Source organism: Mobula birostris, chromosome 19 (genome assembly GCF_030028105.1).
Source record: "Mobula birostris isolate sMobBir1 chromosome 19, sMobBir1.hap1, whole genome shotgun sequence".
Taxonomy (NCBI): Eukaryota; Metazoa; Chordata; class Chondrichthyes; order Myliobatiformes; family Myliobatidae; genus Mobula; species Mobula birostris.
In genome coordinates, this window is record NC_092388.1 from 32,769,730 (window position 1) to 32,792,728 (window position 22,999).

A 22,999-nucleotide genomic window follows, 5' to 3' on the forward strand; every position below is an offset into this window, starting at 1 on the left:
AGACAACTGTGACACATCCTTTGGCCTAGTGGTTTCCACCACTGCTTGAATTTCCTCAGCATGTTAATGTAAACGTTGTCCGTCAATTGTATGACAACATTCAGTTTAAAGGTTCGTTTTTGTTGTCAAAGTATGCATGTACAACTCTAACACATTTGCTTTCTGATGCTTGGTTTAAAGAATCCAAACTCGTGTCAGGCTCTGAGCTGATAATCTAACCTTTTTAGCACAGTCTTGAGGTTAGAGACATTCCTTATCATCCTTACTGGTAATAATGATGTCATCCAGGTAACACTAGGTGTGCGAGCAGCCTTTCAGCACCTGCTTCATGGTAAGTCCACAGGCCTCAGCTAAATCCACTTTGCTGACGTGTTTCCCTCCAGAAAAGTTTGCAGATATATCCTTTATCCTGGGCAGAGTGTATTGATCTACTTTCAGAACTGGGTTGACCGTGACCTTAAAATCATGACAAATCCTAACAAAACAAGAGGAATTCTGCAGATGCTGGGAATTCAAGCAACACACTTTATCAAAGTTGCTGGTGAAAGCAGCAGGCCAGGCAGCATCTCTAGGAAGAGGTACAGTCGACGTTTCAGGCCGAGACCCTTCGTCAGGACGGTCTCCAAAGGGTCTCGGCCTGAAACGTCGACTGTACCTCTTCCTAGAGATGCTGCCTAGCCTGCTGCGTTCACCAGCAACTTTAATAAAGTGTGACAGATCCTAACAAATCCATTCTCCTTGGCTGCTGGGACCACTGGCATTGCCCATGAGGTCAGCCTTGCAAAGAATTCCTTCAGCTTCCATGCAATTTTGCTCATCAACTACTTTATCATGGATGGTATAATGATGTGGACGGACTTTGCAAAACTTGGTGCGGTATTTTCAATTAACTCTATTTTACCTTTGATATATTTGAGTTTTCTAATGCCATCCTTGGTTCAGTCCCTTCCCACCTATATCTCATGCCCTGGATCTTTCAATAACGTTCCCCTGGCCCTGACTGCCTCATCTTCACCATGAATGTTCAGTTCCTATACACATCTATTCCTCCATCAAGAAGACCTCAAAGCCCTCCACTTCTTTTATGACAAGATAACCAACCAATACCCCTCCACCACCACCCTATCTGGTAGAACCATTTTTCCTACAGCTCCCCTGACTTTCTCCAAGCCCGAGAAGCAGCTATGGGTACTCACATGAACCCAAGCCATGCCTGTGTTGGGTATGTAGAACAGTCTATGTTCAAAGCCTTCCCTGGTTATACTCCCCATCTCTACCTCTGTTACACTAACAACTGCATTGGTGCTGATTTATGTATCCATACCGAGTTTGTCAATTTTGTCTCTAACTTCCACCCTGCCCTTAAATTCACTTGGTCCATCTCTGACATCCTTCTCCCCTTTCTTGATCTCTCTGTTTCCTTTCTACATACTTACTGACTCCCCTGGTTTCCTTGACAATACCTCTGCTCACCCTATCTCTGTACAACTGCTATTCCCTTTTCTCTGTTTCTTTGCCTCCACCACACCTGCTTCCAGGATGAGGCTTTCCATTCCTCCTTCAAAGAACAGGGGTTCCCTCCACTATTGATGATGCCCTCACCCACATCTCCTCCATTTCCCGTACACTCACCCCATCTGCCCACCATCATAACAGTGATGAGTCCATCCTGTCCTTATCAACCACCCCATCTAACACATTATCCTCTGCAACTTTAGCCATCTTCAAAGGGATTCTACCATAAATACACCTTTACCTCCCCCTCCGCTTCCATCCCCACTAATCTCCCTCCAGGCACTTATCCTTGCAAGTGTCCTAGGTGCTATACCTGCCCAAACACCTCCTTCCTCATCTCCATTCAGAGTCCCAATCAGTCCTTCCAGGTGAGGCAACACTTCACCTGCAAATCTGCTGGGGGTTACCTATTGCACTCAGAGCTCCCGATGTGGCCTCCTCTATATTGGTGAGACCTGTCATAAGTTGGGGGACCATTTTGTTGAGCACCTCTTTACCACCTGTCACAAACATGACTGGGCACCCATTTTAATTCCGATTCCCATTCCTGCTCCGACATGTCGATCCGTGGGGCGTCCTCTTGTGCCAAAATGAGGCCATCCTCAAGGCTGATTTATACTTCTGCATCATATCTACGCCGTAGCCGCAAACCCTACACAGATCCCTACGCCGTAGCCTGACGCGCACCTCTCCCAAAATGTAACTACGTGTCACGGCAATGCAGACTGCAACAACTGTGATTGGTCCGCTTGGTAGCATAGCATTTCCTCCTACGCTGCAATAGCCTCCCATTGGGCGACTGAAGGGCAGGGAAGGAACTCTGGCTGCAATGCTTTCCATAAAGCTTTACAGACCTCCGAAATTATGGAGGACACATTTCGCTTTCACAAAAAAAGACGCTCGCTTTAAACTTGTTTACCCTGAGAAAGACTACCATGACCATGAAGCCTTGCACGGGCAGATGTGAGCACATGCATGACGTGCCCGAATTGCAGAACGATGCAGACACACCAACGCACAAGTATAAATGCTCACAATGCGTGTAGGCCAATTGCATAGGTTACAGCATCCATTTAACACGGAAGTATAAATCAGCCCTCAGGGTGGAGAAGAAATACCTTATATTCCGACTGGGTAGCCTCCCACCTGATGGTATGAATATTGATTTCTTCTTCCAGTGACAGAACTCCCCCCTCCCCCCACTTTCCTTTATTCCCCACTATGACCTTTCACTTCTTCTCAAATGCCTATAACTTCCCCTGGGTCCCCTCCTCCATCCCTTTCTCCTATTATCCACTCTCCTCTCCTCTCCTATCAGATTCTTTCTTCTCTTGCCCTTGATCTTTCCTATCCACCTGTCTTCACCTATCACCTTCCTGCCTGACTCTTTCCCATTCCCGCACCTTTCCAGTCCTGAAGAAGGGGTTGGCCCAAAATGTCCACCATTTACTCTTTTCCATTGATGCTTCCTGACCTACTGCATTCCTCAAGCCTTGTGTGTGTGTGTGTGTGTGCGCGCGCGCGTGCGTGCGTGCGTGTGTGTGTGTGTGTTTTGCCTTGAAAACTGCTGGTTTTTTTTATATATACTCACCTATGATATGATTTGTAACTTCAAAACCTTAAACTGATTCAAAGGAAGACAAAGGAGTCCTGGAAAGCTCATCTAGCTTCAGATTTACTTCAGCGAGATACACATATATCATGTGTAGCATGATGACGTAGGCAATTCATGTATTTATATACATAACCCGTAATATGTTGCTTAAAAGTTTGGACACCCTGGTCAAAATTTCTGTTACTGTGAATAGTTAAGTGAGTAGAAGATGAACTGATCTCCAAAAGTCATAAAGTTAAAGATGACACATTCTTTTCAACATTTTAAGCAAGATTAATGTATTATTTTTGTTTTGTACAATTTTATTGTGAAAAAAAGGAAGGGAGCACCATGCAAGAGTTTGGGCACCCCAAGAGATTTGAGCTCTCAGATAACTTTTACCAAGGTCTCAGACCTTAATTAGCTTGTTAGGGCTATGGCTTGTTCATAGTCATTGTTTGGAAAGGCCAGGTGATACAAATTTCAAAGGTTTATAAATACCCTGACTCCTCAAACCTTGTCCCAACAATCAGCAGCCATGGGCTCCTTTAAGCAGCTGCCTAGCGCTCTGAAAGTTAAAATAAATGATGCCCACAAAGCAGTAGAAGGTTATAAGAAGATAGCAAAGCATTTTCAGGTAGCCGTATCCTCAGGTCGTAATGTAATTACGGGTGAGATCTGGGCCTGCATCCCGCTCACCCAGGGAAAGTGTACATGCAATACATCGCCTCTCCTTTCCTGGGGTAGTGATCGCTGCATGGTCACTGTCTGGCCCGCTAGGCAGGAGGCCACTTCAAGTGGCCTCTCCTACATTACTGCATCCTAGCAACACCTTCTCGTCGGTGCCCCCCATTTCCACTGAGCTCGCTACGTCATAGCATGACTGAGTACCCGGCGGTATAACTGGATGGGTAGGCTGGGGTCGTTAGCCTTGGTTGGCAGCCAGTCTAAGGGAACGACAACTCTGAATCCAAACCCGGGAAGGAGGGGCTCGCTAACCTTGTAAGGCCATCCACCTAGGAGAAGGACACTCTGACATTAACTCCTACGACCCGAGGACCTCAGTGTCACCATCCCAGCTTGCTAGGCTATGGCAGATGAACCCCAGGTGTAAAGGGTGGGGCCAGTACCGCGCACACTGCACTCCACCTAAAATACCATGGCGCAGGCTGAAGGGCACGCCCACGTCTACGATCAGCCACTGTGGCCGGGCCTGCCTGCCCTGTATTGGCCCCGTCAGCCACCAGCGAGCCTGCAGCAGATGTGGGCAGACCCCTTCCTAAATCTTCGTTCACGAAGCCAAGCCATGAAATGTAATTAAGAAATGGCAGTTAACTGGAACGGTGGAGATCAAGTTGAGGTCTGAAAAACCAAGAAAACTTTCCGAGAGAACTGCGCGTAGGATTGCTAGAAAGGCAAATCAAAACCCCTGCTTGACTGCAAAAGACCTTCAGGAAGATTTAGCAGACTCTGGAGTGTTGGTGCACTGTTCTACTGTGCAGCGACACCTGCACAAATATGACCTTCACGGAAGAGCCATCAGAAGAAAACCTTTCCTGCATCCTCACCACAAAATTCAGCATCAGAAGTTTGCAGAGGAACATCTAAACAAGTCTGCTGCATTTTGGGAACAAATCCTGTGGACTGATGAAGTTAAAATAGAACTTTTTGGCTGCAATGAGCAAAGGTATGTTTGGAGAAAAAAAAAGTGCAGTATTTCATGAAAAGAACACCTCTCCAACTGTTAAGCATGGGGGTGGATCGATCATGCTTTGGCCTTGTGTTGCAGCCAGTGGCATGGGATACATTTCACTGGTCGAGGGAAGAATGAATTCAATTAAATACCAGCAAATTCTGGAAGCAAGCATCATATTGTCTGTAAAAAAAGCTGAACATGAAAACAGGATGGCTTCTACAACAGGATAATGATCCTAAATACATCTCAAAATCCATAGTGGACTACCTCAAGAGGCGCAAGCTGAAGGTTTTGCCATGGCCTTCACAGACCCCCAACCTAAACATCATCGAAAAGCTGTGGATAGACCTCAAAAGAGCAGTGCATGCAAGACGGCCCAAGAATCTCACAGGACTAGAAGTCTTTTGCAAGGAAGAATGGGTGAAAATCCCCCAAGCAAGAATTGAAAGACTCTTAGCAGGCTACATAAAGCACTTACAAGCTGTGATACTTGCCAAAGGGGGTGTAACTAAGTACTGACCATGCCGGGTGCCCAAACTTTTGCTTTGGGCCCTTTTCCTCTTTTGTTATTTTGAAACTCTAAAAGATGGAAATAAAAAAGTAATCTTGCTTAAAGTATTAAAGAAATGTGTCATCTTTAACTTTATGCCTTTTGGAAATCAGGTCATCTTCTACTCGCTTAGCTATTCACAGTAACAGAAATTTTGACCGGGGTGCCAAATGTTTGCATGCCACTGTATATATTGAAAGGAAGACGGACACTCAGTTTGGTCTATGTGAAACACTGATAGGCTTGTATCTATTTTGTGTGAATGTGTTGCAGGAAAGAGAAGTAAACTGTAGAAGGGACGGTCAGAAGTGTGTGCTTCACCATGCACAATTCATTGTTCATTACAGGTCTTCACTGACAACCATGTGAATAAGAAATCCATTTTTAGTGGAAGATATTATTCTATTTAGCAGCATGCTATTGGACTGCAGCCAGAGAGCCCAATATGAGCAGCTTACAGCTGTCATAGTTGTTTGTGGCTTACATTTCTTTTAGCCGCTTTACAAGACATTTTTCTAATTTACAGGGCGGGGTTTCCAACCTGGGAGCCATGGATCCCTCAGTGAGTGGTCGGGATCCACTTCATGAAAAAGGTTGGGAACCCCCATTCTAGGGAATTGTAGGTGTTGCTTTTTTTCCACTCTGCCACCTACACTTGGTGGGGTGTGAATTTGGTTGCAGGGATGAGTCTGGGCAGCAGTCCAAATTATTTATGTTTCTGGCCAATGGCTAATTTAGCAATAGCTCAGCTCAGCAGTTTACGTTGACATATTTCAAAAAGTATGTTGACTTAGTAGACAGATTTGGAAGAGTGCCTTGATTCAGAGGCCTTTGTTTACTGAAAATCATCAGTCAGCAAAAGCTGTTTCACCACACATTCACATGAGTGTAATGACATATATATACTTCAGATCAAGTCAAGTCCAGTTTATTGTCTTTGAACTATGTACATTTATACAGTCAAATGAGACAACTTTGCTCTGGCCGAAGGGGTAAACACAAGTAGTACATAAGATGGTAGAAAGTCAGAGAATGCTGGTTGGATGGGTGGGATCTTTGATAATACTAAGGGCCCTGTGTATGCAGCGTTCCTGATAAACATCCCTGATGTATGGTATGGTGACTCTTATGATCCTCTCAGCCATTCTCACAGTCCTTTATAGGGACCTATGTTTTGATGCTTGGCTACTCCCATACCAGATGTAAATACAGCTTCTCAGGATACTCTTAACGGTGCTCCTATAAACTTCAGTTAAGATGCAGATGGGATGGGGTGGAAAGATCTTCACTTACCCCAATCTCCTTTGGAAGTGGAGGCTCTGCTGTGCCTTGTTCAGGAAGGTGATATTGAAAGACCAGGAGAGGTCATCCATGATGTGAACTCACAGGAATTTGGTGCACTTAACCCTCTACAGTTGTGTAACTCTCTCTCTTGGAATGTGTAATATTTTCGTCCGCTGGACAGGGTTGTAAATATTTCAATTCAGCTAGCAACTAATTTATTAACCCTCATTTCTTTAGTTGATGAATCTTAGCATTCCAAAATCACTCTAATCATTTATGTTTTCTTTTTCACATAGTTTGACATAGTGGAGGAACTTAGTAAAGCCAATTACCATTTCAACCTTGACCTATTCAGTGAGCTTATAGAAGGAAATCAAGCGGGCAATCTCCATTCAGCATTTCCACATTGGCCATGGTTTATCTTGGTGCAAAATACAATTTTGCCTCCCAGGTGGCAAAGGTACATATGATGATCTTCTGATGTACATGAATGAAGTGTTTTCTTAAAGTATCTCTTGAAAAGACTTTCTTCCAAACTGTAGATCAAATGTTGAGGAGTAAGTGTGAAGCTCTTTATGCACGAAGAATTTTTTTGTGCAGAGTGGTGGGTGCCTTGAATTCACAGCCGTGATGGTGATGAGGCAAATACAATAGAAGTGTTCAGGAGGCTATTAAGCTAAGCGTATGAGTATTCTGGAAATAGACAGATATGGACATTATGTAGACAGAAGGGATTAGTTCAGTTGGGGATTTGATTACTCATGTAATTAGTTTATCACAACATTGTGAGCCAAGGGGCTTGTTTCTTTGAAGTAATGTCTATATTTTATGCGATAGATGTCTGATGTGGGTATCTATGTGGATGTTCCTGATGAATATTTAGTCTATCAGCAGAGGAGAATTTTGGATGCATTTGGAGCAAAAACAATGTTTGTAACAAGCCATTATTCTTAATACTGAAAGGAAATTATTTATTTTAATTCACAATTCTAATGATCATTTCTGGCAACACCTGGGGAGGAGAATTGATTTAATTGTGCTCAGTCACTTGAGAATTTGAGTACAAATGAGATCTGCAGACTCTTGCAGTGTTGGGGTAGGTGTGGCTTGAAAGGGTGTGAGGTCTGATTGATGTTACGAATGACTGCAGACACCTAGCTGATCCTCCTGGACAAATGCCTTACATATGAGGGTTTACTGGTCTCAGCTGAATTCATCGTCGTGGCTATCCCTCGAGGTCGAGGATGATGGTCTTCGTTCTGAAGAAGTGGCCCACAGAGTGAAAACACCTGTGTGTGTATTTGTTTAACGTGTACTTGATGTTGCACTCGAAGAAGCACATGATACTTCACAAATCAACCAACTGATTCCAATGGCATGGAAACCACGACGATTGGAGCTGATGGATTTGTTGCAGCCTTCATCCACCTTCACAGCCGTTGAGTTCAAAGTAACTTCGTCCGCCTGTTCCACCATTGAGGTCTTGGTTGGATTGTTCTTTGTCAGGGACCTCACCCTTGACCTTACCGCCATGGGTGACCCTAACAGAAGCATTGCTCGTGGGATCACAGGACCACAGAAGCTTCTCCATCACAACAAGGGAAAGGATTAGCAGGGCGCCAGCTCTTTCTCACATCCGAATGATTTCCATTGAATATGTGCACGTGTTGGCTGAGAGCAGAACTGGGCTCTACACAAATGCCCCTGCAATTGGGCAAAAAAAACTTTGGCATACGCTTTCTTGTTTAAAATCCAAAGAATGGGGGTTGTGTGTTTGATCATGCAAAGTGGTAACCTGCAGAATGGATGATGCCAGGCAGGGAGCAAACAAACTGGCTGAAAAAATTGATAGTTATAATTTGTTTCCCTCCTCTCCCCACTTTCTTTGCCTCATACTTGCTCTTCTATTTCAATACCAGGCTCTCCAGTTTGATCAAGTTGGGGATCTGCATTCTGCTTTCCAGAGAATGCAATTGGAAGTTAACTGAGCTGATGTTCCATACTTGGTTAAAATGGCCAATCGACTGTATGGTGAAAAGACATATAAATTCCTAGAATGAATCTCCTCTTTGAATTTCTTTAGTGATAGGTTACCAAGCTATTTTTGTATGAAGGACAGAAAATGTCACATGCCATAGCTGTGATACAAGAATGCCATTGACTGGAAACTCAGCCCACGTTGAGCTCAAACCTATTGAAATTTTTCAGAAAATGCAGTGCTATTTTCGTCAGGTGCACAAGCGTATGTAGGTAGAGGTGCAAAACTCAGTAGACTTCACAAAAACTCGCTGTGAAACAGAGATGCCTCTTTCTCCCTTATTAGGGAGACAGCGAGCCTGTGTAGTAGACTTTGGGGTATGGCAAGTCTGCATCTTTATTGATGCTTTGCTGCATGCTTGAGTGCTTGGTGGTGGGTGCCAATGATTTTTTTCTGCTCATGGGGGGGAGGGGGTTGCTGCAGCTTACGCACGTGGGGGAGGGGAGCTGGAGGGTAATTTGGGGTTCTAACATTTAACTGTCATTCATTCTTTGGGGGCACTCCTCTGTTTTTGTGGATGGTTGCAAAGAAAAAGCATTTCTGGATGTATGTTGTATACATTTCTCTGACATTAAATGTACCTTTGTAAATCATAAATTATACACAATATTTACAGGAGTGTATTCCCTGTCCACTCTCTGAAGTCACCCCTGAAGAGTCTCAACAGTATTATCCTCTCAGTTGTCCAGATTAGAGACTTCCAATGCTTTTAAATAAAGGTTGAATCATCTACACTATGAATCCACATCAGGATTCTGTATGTCTCAATTATTTTAGTTTGATCAAATTCAGAATGCATGTTACACAACTCTAATAACTCACAAATTGATCCTTCTGGTGTAAATGACTGTCATAAGAGCCTTTAAAGCAGATAGTATGGTTAATATTCCCTATTTCTATTGTGCAGGAATTCTTTAAGTCAGGCAAAAACTTCTATGGAGCAGCCTTGTCCGCAGTTGATTTCAGATCTTCTGCAAATGAAACTAGACAAGATCAATAAATGGGTGGCGGAACAGACAGCAGGTAACTTGTCTTGCACATTCAATTTGGCGAACAATGGTGAAAAACAGACCCTGCCTTTACTGTTCTTCACAGGACACCCCAAGGTCCTTCATGGCTTTTGTCACAACCATCAATCTGCTCAGAACAACAGTGAAATACAAAGTTGTAACTCATGTTACCTTCAGCTTTAAGTTTTGTGCTAAGGGAAGGTGTTATTTCCCTCTAGCTTCTCATGAATGAAATGATGTGATCCTACTGCAGAATTCAATTCTAATGCAGAGTCATTGACCAGAACCCTTAAGTCTGTTTGTCTCTTTGCAGGTGCCGCCTGACCTGCCAATTATTTTCAGCCAGCCTTGTACTTCTACAGACTCACTTCCAGTCTTCTGTACATTATTGCAGCCTCTGACCATGCTGCCACTTCCTCCTCTATCCTATTGGCCTTAACTTGGCTAACAGAATGCCATTCAAAAATCCATTCATGCTTCATTTCAATAGAGGAGGAGGAAAAGGTTTTGGGTTATCTTGATCTCGCCCTCTCTGCTTCTTCAAAGAAGTTAATCAATCTGATTTTCCTTTTAACAAACACGGGCTGACTTGTCTCTTACCTTGCTGTGAAAGGGGGAAAACACCAGATGATTAGCAAAACATCCCTGAATGCTTTGGACATAATTGCGACCAAAGTGTAGTCACAATGTATGCCACACAGTATGTTGAGGTGTGCATGGCAAAAGCCCAATATGACCCACTTCTGACCATGGGAAAGGATTAGCCCAGGCAATGGGGAGAAACAGCACATCTGCACATACCTGCTATCTGATACCTTGTGTCCATGCTTACAGAGATGGAGAATGAAAAAAATATTATCCATGATGTGTAAAGCAGTTGTATAAAATACTCTTCATTGATCCATCCACTTGCAGGTGGTTCAAGTTTAACTGTATGGCTAACATGAAAGGGAACAGTTTTAAGGTGCTTGGAAGTAGGTACAGAGGAGATGTTGGGTAAGTTTTTTTTACGCAGAGAGTGGCGAGTGCCTGGAATGGGCTGCTGGCAATGGTGGCAGATACAATAGGGTATTTTAAGAGACTCTTAGATAGGTACATGGAGTCTAGAAAAATAGATGGCTATGTGAAACCCTAGGTAATTTCTAAAGTAAGTGCATGTTCAGCACAGCATTGTAGGCTGAAGGGCCTGAATTGTGCTGTAGGTTTTCTCCATTTCTATTACTGGAAACTTTGCTCAGTATATTAAAAAAAATTTTCAGGAATATGAATACATTTCATAAATCCCTCTCTAGTAATAGTGATGCTTTATTACATTTCAGAGAATGAAACTGGATTCAAGTGTTTAAATTAAAGAGCTTGGAATGAGATCTGCCATGTTTTAATATTGTGGTTCTGCTTTGCATCATTTGGTGCTGAGCATGGTTTAATATTCAGGCCCTGTCCAAAATTTGGAATACTTCTAGTAGGTATAACATCATACATGACATATCTCATACTGTCTGATTCTACTTTCTTGTGCATTGATTTTGTTAGAAGCAGTCAACATTGGATTGACCAGTAAAAGATACCTTGTGTGCACAAAGAACTTGAATTAGAACAGAATAGAATAGAATAGAATATCTTTATTGTCATTGTTGTGGAGCAATGAAACACAGTTTAGCAGCTCAATGTTTTGCAGCATGACAAAGAATATATACATAAAATAAACTCTAAAACCTCAGGAATGCAGTCCAAAATTAATAATATGGATGGGTGGGGTAGGACTATTGCACACCTGCCATTCCTGGAAGTGTGATGCATTTAGCTGCCGCCGCCTTAGGAGGGGGGCAGGAGAAGGGAAGGGGGTGTTATACATTTCACTGCTTGTGGGTGATGTGTCATCATGCCACAATTTGACTTACAAGGAAATGTCTAACATTGTTGTACTGAACTCCAATTGCAGACACTGAAATTTAGTCAAGATGAGCTGTTGAATCAAATAATATAAAATTGACAATGATTCATTGTATCAAGACACTCACAGATTCTAGTAATCAGTCTTGTGCAACTTGCAGTTCCTAGTTGGACCATCCTGACTGATCATGCAATGCACAAAATGCTGGAGGAACTCAGCAAGTCAAACAGGGAAATAAACAGCCGGTTGAGACCCTTCATCAAGATTGGAAAGGATAGGGGAAGAAGCCAGAATGGGATGGAGACAGAGACGGAGACGGAGGGGGAGGGAGCAGGGAGTACAAAGTGATGGATGAAGCCAGGTGGATGGATAGGGGAGTGGTTATGGTGTGAAAAGCTGGGTCATCCTTTCTGGTTATCCTTGCACCCCTTCTCCTTCCTGACCCTCATCACCTCCCTCTCTTCCACTGTCCTCTTCTATTAGATTGAGTCCTCTTCATCGTTTACCCCTTCCCCTTACCACCTCCCAGTTTCTCCTATCACCCTGCCTTCCCTCTCATCTATCCTTGTGAATGACCTGACAGATTGTACTCTGCAGGCCCCCTTCCCTTGTTCTCACTCTTTCTTCATCTTTCCTTTCTAATCCTGATGAAGGGTCTCAATCTGAAATGTCAACTGTTTATTTCCTTCCATAGATGCCGCTTGACTTGCTGAATGTTTCTTCCATTTTGTGCGTGTCGCTCAAAATATCAAGAACCTGCAGTCGTCTATGTATTAAATGTAACACGATGTGAGGTTTCACTGCCAATGTAATGGTTTCTCTGTAGCAGCCAGAGGTAACGGGGTTTGGAATGCTGGGGCTATCCAATCAGAGAAAATTTGTTCTTTCTTGTGAGTCTAGAAGAGATTTTCGCTGTCTTTTGCTGGGAAGAGCTGGGGAGAGATGAGGAGAGAAGACACGAATGAAGAGAGTTGGTAGATCCGCTGGACGGAGTGGACTTGGAGCGAGGGTCTGAAGGTCAGCGATGATCAGAGAAGTATAGATGGCGGACGACCGGCTTGTCAGTGAGCTCCAACCTTGCGCAGTATAGTGTTTTATGAATGGGCCCTTTTTCCTTTTTTTTTGTTTTCTTTACTAACCATATATTCAAAGTAAGAATTATAAAGCTCAATCGTTTAATCACATATTGTGTACTGTTTGTTATTTCGGGGTACTGACTTATAATAGGAGACACATCGCCGGGGTCTATCACCCTCCATATTAAGCTGCCAGATGAAGCGAGAATTACATAAATATTTCAGTATATTTTGAGTAATATTGCTAATATGTTGTTGATTAGGCCTTTTTTGTTTAAAAAATTCTATATGGGATATATGTACAATAGAAGTATGTAAATGGCATGCGTCATGAGCTACCATGTCAGATGTGCACGCTTAAAGTGAACACAAAGTTAAACCCGTATTTTGGACTCCTGTCTTTTTTTTAAATTAGTTTAATGTTTCACTTACAAAACATAACAGTGGCAATGAGGAAGTTTTAAAGAAACTCAAAGACTACTGTTGAAGCACAGTGAGATTTTACAGTTTTTAAAAAAGTGCAGTGAGAAATGTACAAGTTTAAAATATGAGGAAAGAGAATTGTTTTTTTTAAAGGCAGTAAAAAGAATAATTCATGGTTCAAAAACAGTGAGTGGCGGCTGATAACCTTTTTTTTAAAAAATAGAAATTGCTGGCTGCATTAGAAAGATTGACATATTTGATTATCATAAAGATAACTGGAATATGTATATTGAATGGATTGAGCATTATTTTAAAGCAAATGGAATAGCCAATGAGAAACAAGTGCCAGTTTTGCTGAGTGCATTGCATTTAAAGGCATACAGTTTGCTTAGAAATTTAACTGCTCCAACCAATCCAGCCAAAATATTGTCAAAGTAATGCATGAACGTTTAGAACGAAGACCATTGTTGATTGCAGAATACTTGAGGTTTCGTATGTGGAATCAAAAGAAAGAGGAGTCCATTTCAGTGAATGGGGCTGAACTGAAGAGGTTGCGTGAACATTGTCAGTTCAGTAATGACCACAATAATGCACTGACATCATTTAGTTTGGGGGAAGTTGAATGAAAATGCCACTTCCACATTTTGCAAAGCCTGTCCAGTTCCTTATACTGTTTGTGATAAGTAGCCAGTGAGTTAGATCTCATAGAGGCTGAAGGAATTTTTTCCAAGGTTGAGTGGAGGCTGTGGGCAATGTCAGTGGTCCCAAATGTCAAGAAGTTTGAGTCTGTCAGGATCTAGTAATTTTAAGGTCACCATTAGCACACCACTTTGCAATTCTTTCTGGAAGGAATCACTTCAAAATGGACTTAGCTGAGACCTACCTACAGATGGAGATGGACGATGAGACCAAAGTGCATCTCAAACACTTCCAAAGGGCTTTATTGCTATAATACTTACTGACTGTTTTGCTGCTGTTGTTTAAGGCAACCATGAAGGTCCTCCATCTCTGTCAGCGTTTAGGGTTTTTTCCAATTGTGCCAGTAGCTTCGTCTTGGTTTGCATGACTGTCAGTCATGCAAGTCCTGGGTGGAGACTTGGGAATACCATCGCATTCAAATGTAGAAGGATCCTTCAATGGGGTTTCTGAAACAATTTTGCTTTACTGGTCAGGGATGTTACCCTGAGTTGAACTCCTGAACCTGGAGGATTTGTGGACCACACTTACACTACCTCTACTCTTTGACCTGTTTGGCATTGGTGACACTACCAAGAGTCAAAGCGTAAAGCCTCAACTCCAGCCAACATAGCTCTCCAGGTCATTAAGGCACAGATGCCTACAAACCACAAGAAGATTGGTGGTTCACTTGAAGGTTAAACCTGTAATAGGCTGATTTTTGGAGTAGCACTTGCACATGTAATCTGGCAGAAAGCTACAGACCGGGACACAGGCACTCAGTGTTACTGAATGACATAATTGTTACTGGTAAGAATGACTAGGAGCATCTCCAAAATCTCAAGAGAGTGTTAAAAAGATTAGAAAATTATGGGCTCAGAGCATGACACGAAAAATATGAATTCTTTTTAACAAAAAATGACTTTGTGTTTACATCATTGGCGGACAAGTATTACAAAGTGGCTGAGAGAATTCAAGTAATGGTGGATGCCCCAAGACCAAAGGATGTGTCACAGTTGAGTTCTTTTTTAGGATTTGTCAAATAGTACAACAGATTCCTGGCCAAACCTGGCTACTGTGCTCCATCCCTTGAATTCGTTACTTCAATCTGGGAAGAAATGGCAATGCACAAAGCAGAGTGAGGTAGCTTTTAAAAAGGTAAAGGAAATGGTGGTGTCAGACACTGTACTCACAAATTATAATACACATCATCCAGTGAAGCTTTGCATGCACTGATCAGGATGTTGCAACATCCAGAAGAAAGATGTCTAGAGCTGTTGAAACCACTCCCTGCAGTCCCAGAGTCAACTCCTACAACCATTATGGAGGAGGACCGAACCTGAGATTGCTTCACAGCCACAAGTCTCACCTGTCAAGTAGAGTGACCTCACTTGCCAAGAAAAAAGTTATCCCACAAGAATAAGAAATCATCCATAGCCAGTTAAATCTTTACACCTGAATGGGACAATTTAAAATTTACTAATAAATATATAATACAGTACTGTATTTGTCAAGCAAAAGATGTTGGGAACGGCAAGGGTGAGGTACTGCGGGAGGGGTGTAGGACAGGTGGCAGAGAAAGACTGTTAGGAGTGGGGGATGGCGTGGCTGCAGCCACACCAGACATGAACACCAGGTAATGTCTTTTGATTCGATCGGATGGGGGCGGGGGGGGAAGAGTTGTGTATATAATATTTCAGTAATGTTGGAACTACAGTCTGTTGATTAAGCATTCTTTAAGTAATTCATTACAGTCTATATTGAAAAGTATTTAAATGGGATTTGTCACTACCACATCATATGCGCAACCCTCATCTGAAGAAATCACAAGTTGAACTCACATTTTGAATGCCCATCTTTTCCTTTAAATAGTTTAATGTTGTGATGTTACAAAACATAACACCTGTGTCTATGACTGACCACACATTGACATTTGGAACACTTGGGAATGCCTACCATTCCATGCTTAGACCACATTTCACGAGATCTGTTCACATGGCTGTCCTTCTCCTACCTGCATATAGTCAAAGGTTAAAGAGGAAGGCTTCAGAGATGAGGACAACAAGGAGCTGCTCAGGGGAGGCAGGGGAGCAGTTGCTTCGAGTCAGTGAATTGGACCATGTTCAAGGACTCATTGTAGGATCTGAACAAATACACTACAGCTGTCACGGACTTTATAATAACAGTCGTAGGTGAGTGTGTATCCACAAAATCATTTAGCCTTTTCCCAACCAGAAGCCCTGAATGATCCAATAAATCCACAAACTGCTGAGGGCCAAATCAGTGGCATTCAGGTCTGGTGACCAACTAAGGTGTCCAGGTACAATCTCTGGAAAGCCAAATCATGCTTAGTGACTATTCTGGACCAAATTTGAATCTCTTAAGGATGCTTAATCGCTGGGCAGGGCTTCGATACTATCACCTCCTACAGAGTGAAACCAAGCAACAGAGGTGATAACAAGGCTTTGCACCAAATGAGCACAATGCTTTTTATATTCACTTTGACAATCAAAATGTGGAGGTTCCTCCACGAACTCCCACTGCCCCCCATGGCCCTGCAATTTCAGTCTCTGGAAATGATGTGAGAACACCATTCGAGAGGGTCTACCCATGGAAAGCAGCCCACCCAAACAGGATACCTGGCCGAGTACTAAAGATCTGCGGCGATTAATTGGCTGGAGTGTTCACCATATCTTAGTCTTTTGTTTCAGCAGTCTGCTTCAAGAGTGCTTCAATTGTACCAGTGCATAAGAAGAACATGGTAACCTGCCTCAATAAATATCATATAGCCAGAGTGATGAAGTGTTTTGAGAAGTTAGTGATGAAACCTAACAACTCCTGACTGAGAAAGCAACTGGGATCTGCTCCAATTTGCCTCTTCACAACAGGGCAACAGATGATTAGCTGTTCACTCAACCCTGGAACATTTAGACAATAAAGATGCATGCATCAGGATGGTCTTCATTGACAACATTTCTGCATTCAATGCTATCATGACCTTAAAATTAATCAACAGGCTTCAAGACCTAGGTCTCAATACCTCCTTGTGCAGCTAGATCCTTGACTTCCTCACCAGGGAATCAGAGGTGCAGGTGGAAGGTAACTTTAAATTTTTTGTTGTCATTATTTCAGAGGATTAGCCCTGGGTCCAGCACACAAGGAGTGACCCCGCATCATCCAGGTGATGCTCTCTTATTCTTGCTGCCACCATCAGGAAGAGGTTTCAGAAGCCACACCTCCAGGTTCAGGAACAGTTAATATCCCATCAGCGATCAGGCTCCTGAACTAGAGAGGATAACTTCACCCCTCCCATCACTGAACTTTTCCCACAACCTATGGACTCACTTTCAAGGATTCCTCAGCTCATCTTCTTGATATTTATTGGCACTTCTTATATTTGTATTTGCATTTTGTTGTCTTTTGCACATCAGTTGTTTGTATTGTTATGTGTAATTTTTCATTGCATCTATTTGTGTTTATTTACATTTATTGTGAATGCCTGCAAGAAAATGAATCTCGGGTTTCTATGTGGTGACATGTATGTACTTCATTAATAAACTTACTTACTTTGAACTTCGATATTTGGTCTGTTGGAGTCTGTTCTATTTATAAAATAGTTTTTCTGCATTATAACCAGAACAAACTCCAATGGCCCAATACAATGACTGCATTACCAAGCTGGTGATCTGAATATCATCAGTGTTGTTTTGTTCTTTCCTTGCATAGCACATTAGATTCTAGTTAGCCAAAATAAGCCTATAGGACCCAGACATACAAGTTGTGTTTAAATTGAATCAGCTCTGAAAAAGAAAATTCCTGTTCTTGGATTGGCTGTGGGCTTCTATCTGAGCTGACCTCTATGGAAAATGGGATCACATTCATCGGCTGTAAGTTGTTCCATTGGATCCAGAATGACTTTGTCAGGCATGGAGAAGTCTTTCTTCCAACTGACAATATACAAGATATTTCAATAGATTCTTCAGTGTATTCTCCATAAGGTGACATTCATGCCAGAGCACTGGTGGGACTAAGTGTGTTGTGGACACAAATGATCAAGATAATATTTACAGTAATTATTCTCTTGTAATCTCCCTAAAGAAATTTCAATACAGTTGATGTACACCCAGAGGCTACTTTGTCAGGTACACTGGATTAATGCAAAAATCTAATCAATGAATCATGGCAAAAAGAATTCAGGCATGGTCAAGAGGTTCAGTTATAAGAATGGGGATGAATGGTGACTTTGACATTGGAATGACTGTTGGTTGCAGACAGCATGGTTTGAGTATCTGAGCAACTACAGATCTCTTGGGGTTTTCATGAACAACAGTCCCTGCAGTGTACAGAGAATGGGACAAATTTTGTTTTAAAATCCAGTGAGTAATAGTTCTGTGGCCAAAATCCCTGTCTTAATGAGAGAGATCAGAGGAAAATGACCAAACTGAAAAGTGACAGTAAGTCAAATAACCATATATTAAAACAGTGGTGTGCAGAATAACATTTCTGAATGCACAAGGCATTGAACCTTGAAGTGGATGGCCTGGAGCAGTAGAAGACTGTTAGCATACAATTATCAGCCACTTTATTAGGCAATGGAGGGACCTAATGAATTGGTTACTGAGTGTATAATTTTTCCCTAATTCAGCACGCTAGCGACGCTGGGCCAGTAGATTTCCTGGACTACTATACTGTACATTATTCCTATTAATACTTAAAGACACTTAAAGGTTTGATGTTGGTGAGTTGAAGAGAGTGTGACAAAGATCACCTGGTGAATGAGATGCTAGAATATTGGGCGTTCTGACAATGAAATATCAGAGTTTTACTCTATTGTGATTAAAAGTGTTGTTTCTGGTTAGGGTTTTTGTATGGTCTTGGGAAGAGCATGCAGACTTGCTCCATCTCTAACTGTGTCACCTCTTGTCCCGATTTTTGAACAGGAATATATGAAAAAGTGAGTGACTTATGTGTTACTTTGATTTCCAACATCTGCAGATTTTATCTCGTTTGAGATGAAAGAGTGATGAATTTTTCAAAATGTACGATCTTTGTATCAGGTGAAAGACTTTTTGCAATAACAGATCTTGGGGAAACAAAGCAGACTGCAGAAAGTAACATTCTATTTTTCTGTTTCTGTGTAGTTTACACATTTACTTGCCAATTTTCATTCAAGTAAGATCCAAGATGTGTTGGCTTCAGATTCTGTTAATAGTGACACCAAACTAGTGTTGGTGAATGCCATCTACCTCAAAGGAAGTTGGGCTGAAAAGTTCGATGTACAATGCACACAGGAAATGCCATTCAGACCGAATAAGGTAAATATGTTTACCTGTTATAAGTCAGAACATGCTGCATTTGGTTTATTCAATAGTACCATTTACTATCAGAAATGTATGCAATATACATTCTGAAATTATTGTTTTTGGTTGACAGCCACAAAAACAGAAGAGTGCCCCTAAGAATGAGTGACAGTTAAAACGTTAGAACCCGAAAGCCGCCCACTCCCCCTTCCACACATAAGCAGCTACAATGCAACGACCCACCCTATTCAAGTCTGCCAAAAGCATCAGCAGCCTCACTCACCAAACAGGTAATAGCAAAACTCTCAATAAAGACCATGATATGCAGTTCAGCAAAAACTAATTTTTTTTACTTGTCACTCAGACCTGCTACGGGCGAAAAGGTGATGCCCCTTTCGCAGCGAGAGGGGAGACATAACAAAACAGCTCACTGATTTACGGTATTAAAAGCCTGTTGCGCAGCGTTTTTCCGTGAATTCTCCGACTGGAGAATTGGCAACAAACTCTTACCCACCAATGAGAGAGAGAGCGCGATTTGCCGAGTACAGAGACTCCGACAGCCGATCCGCTGTTTCCGATGTACCGATCTCCCTCCCGACTCTTCAGTCGGCGGCGCCAGCTGAGAATAGGGAAGCCAAACGTCCGGCTTTTAAACCCTGTCCTCCGTTCAGCGCCACCTCCAGCCGGTCCTCCTTTTTTGGGTCTGACTAAAAAACTTATATAAATTACCTCAGATATACTTAAAACAGTGGGAACTGAAAGCTATAACAACCGTTAACGTATTTTTATTATATGTAGTTGCCGTTGTCCACACCGCTGATGAACCAGTGTACGAGTCGCGTCATCACGTCCGAAAGGGTCAGACGCCCAAGGCCGCCGTCACAGTGGAGAGTGGTTGAGCTTTTTGTTCTTGTTTTAAGCCCCTAAAGAAATGCCGAAAAATATATTTAACCATGAATCGGCCGAAGAATTTGGATCTATTGCTAAAAGCAGAAAAGACGTCTTTCATTTTTTTGTACACTCTGCCGTTGTGATGTGGCGATTGGCAGTAAGGGAAAAAGTACAGTTGAACGACACGCTACCACAGATAAACATAAAGTTAACACTCGTACTGCTGGTACGTCATCATTGTTATCATTTTTCTCCCCAGCTCGATCAACTCAAGACGACAAAATCTTGGCTGCAGAACTGTGTAAAGTGTATCATGCTGTGAAGCTCCATCAGTCATACAGAAGTGTTGATTGTGGAGTAAAAGTTGACAATACAGTGACTCATTGATAGTGAAAGGTGTAACGTGGGAAAACTAAAGCAAAAGCTCTGTGTGAAAATATTCTAGCGCCGTATTCTGTACAAATGTCATAAGGTGGTGGCTGGGAATGACCCAAGTGCTAGACACAGACACTGAAGTACTAGGGACAGGACTAGGATACAGGGTGAGGACTAGGATACAGGGTGAGGGCTAGGACATGGACACGAAAACCGGGAACCCGGAACAGGACAGGACAAGAGAGCTAGGAGCCCGGGCTTGAACTCCGAGCCAGAGACTGGACAAGGACCCAGAACCTGAGTCTTGCCTCGGGCTTGGACCCCAGAACTAGGCAAGGACGTGACTTGGCTGGCTGGCAGGCAGGGCAAGGCTGGACACCAGAGACCTGAGGCGAGGCTAGAGACCAGAGACTTGAGACTAGAGACCTGAGGCAAGGCTTGAGGCTTGGGGTCTTGAAGCTCCTCCTGGGCAGGGCGCGGATCTCCACCCGATGGAGGCAAGGGACAGGAAGGGACAAAACCAACTGCAGGGTAACAGCAATATGGCCTGGTTTACCCGACGGAGGCAAGGGACAGAACCAACCACAGGGTAATGGCAAGATGGCCTGACTTACCTGGCGGAGGCAAGGGACAGGAAGGGAGCTAGGTACGGGGTGGCTCCAAGACAAGACTTCAGGCGAGGCGAGAAATACCAGCAAGAAAAGGCAAGGCTTCAGGCAATGCAAGGCGAGACAAGAACTTCAGGTGAGGAAGCAGAAGGCAAGGGAAGGGATACAAGGAGTAAGGACAAGAACAATCCAGCAGCCACGCCCTGTCTGTCTGTATCTTGTTTTACGGCGGTTGGCATCCAGCTTAATGGTGCATTACTGCCACCCTCTGCTCCAGAATGTGCACTAGACATACATTCTAAATCCACACACAATATATATATACACATACATACACACACACGTACATATACATATATATATATATACACACAAACCTACACTTCACCCTCCCATCTTTGACCATCCTAGTATCCTATTCCTGCTTATTCGTCATATTGTATAAAAAGCCCCTGTACCCCTTAAAAATGCTAAAAATACCCGGACTTGTGCTCTCTCACCCATGCCCAGCAACCCTTTTCATGTGAATTCCTGCATCCCCAACTCCCTTAATTTATTTCTCATCATCTCTCTCTGTATCCCATACTTCCTGCAACTCAGAACTACATGTTCTACTGACCCCTCTTCCTGACATTCCTCACAATCCTGTCTGGTGTTTCCCTATCATTTTCAATATTTTGCTTAATGCACAATGCCTTAACCTAGTCCACACAATTTCCTCTCTTCTGTTTCCATTACCTACCCTAGTAACTGCAACACTCTTTTGTATTTGATATAAATGCCTCCCTTTCCCCTCCCTGTCCCATCTTTCTTGCCACATTCGGTTGACTTTTTCCCAGATTACACACTTAACCTCTGCTTTACTGATACTAATGTGCGTTTCCACATTTTCTTTCTTTAACACCCTCTTTGCCAACTCATCCACCCTCTCATTCCTCTTCACCCTTACATGTGCTGGAACCCATAGAAATTTTACCTGACCTCCCTGATTTGCAATTCTTGTAACTAACTGAAGGACTTCATAAAGTACATCTTGCCGACTGTTTGTGTGAAAAGACCTTAAACTTGCTAGAACTGAGGATGAATCTGAACATATCAATGCTTTGGCTTGTCTGGCTTTCTGTACCCATTGCAACGCAACCAACACTGCCAGCATCTCCACTGTAAACACCCCTAACTTATTAGATGTTCTTCTGCTGATTCCAATTTCTTTTGCTGGTATTACCACCCCAAACCCTGTCACTCCTGTTTCAGGTTCCTTCCCACCATCCATATAAATGTGAGTATAGTCACTACATTTCCATCACACGACAGTTAAAGATATAAAACAGATTTTACCAAATCTGTTTTATATCTTTCTTTCCTTTTTACCTCTAACAAATGCCAGTCTATGTCCGGCCATCTGTTTTATATCTTTCTTTCCTTTTTACCTCTAACAAATGCCAGTCTATGTCCGGCCATACAAGCTTCCATGGAGCTACAACCGGATAAACTACTGAAGGACTTCTCCTCAGATCAAATACTTCACATTCTTTCGCAATATCATTCCCTACCCGACTAAAGGTATCCCTCTGAAACCTCCCATTTTCCCAGCACTCCTGCAACACTCCTTTAGTAGGGTGAGAATCATTGTGCCCCTGTAAGTTAGCCCAGTACTTTGCCATCAGTTGCATCCTTCTTAGTTCCAAAGGCATTATTCCCATTTTTACCTGTAGGGCTGACACTGGTGATGTTTTAAAAGCCCCACTGCACACTCTCAAGGCCTGAGCCTGAATCACATCCAGTTTCCTTATAAGAGACCTAGCTGCTGATCCATATACTATATTTCCATAATCCAATACAGATCTCACTAAAGCCACATACATTCTCTTCAAAGCTGAACAACTTGCTCCCCATTCCCTACCAGTCAAACATCTCATCACATTTATTACTTTTTTACATTTCTCCTCAACTTTCCTGATATGGTCTGCCCATGTTAATCGTGAATCAAATATAACTCCCAGAAATTTAAATGATGCAACCCTTTCTAATTCAACCCCATACATTCTTAACTTCTTCCCTACCTCAACC

The 22,999-nt window shown here is 42.7% G+C and overlaps 1 protein-coding gene and 1 pseudogene across 2 annotated transcripts in view; one reads left to right on the forward strand and one right to left on the reverse strand.

Annotated features, from left to right (window-relative positions):
• LOC140212508 (leukocyte elastase inhibitor-like) overlaps nucleotides 1-19,877 on the reverse strand; it is an 80,057-nt gene extending 60,180 nt beyond the window's left edge. For both annotated transcript variants that reach the window (XM_072283390.1, XM_072283388.1), the window contains exon 1: nucleotides 19,570-19,877. The gene's annotated coding sequence lies outside the window, so the exon portion shown is untranslated. The remainder of the gene's footprint in view (nucleotides 1-19,569) is intronic.
• The window catches only part of LOC140212297 (leukocyte elastase inhibitor-like), a 37,598-nt pseudogene continuing 20,504 nt past the window's right edge, over nucleotides 5,906-22,999 (forward strand).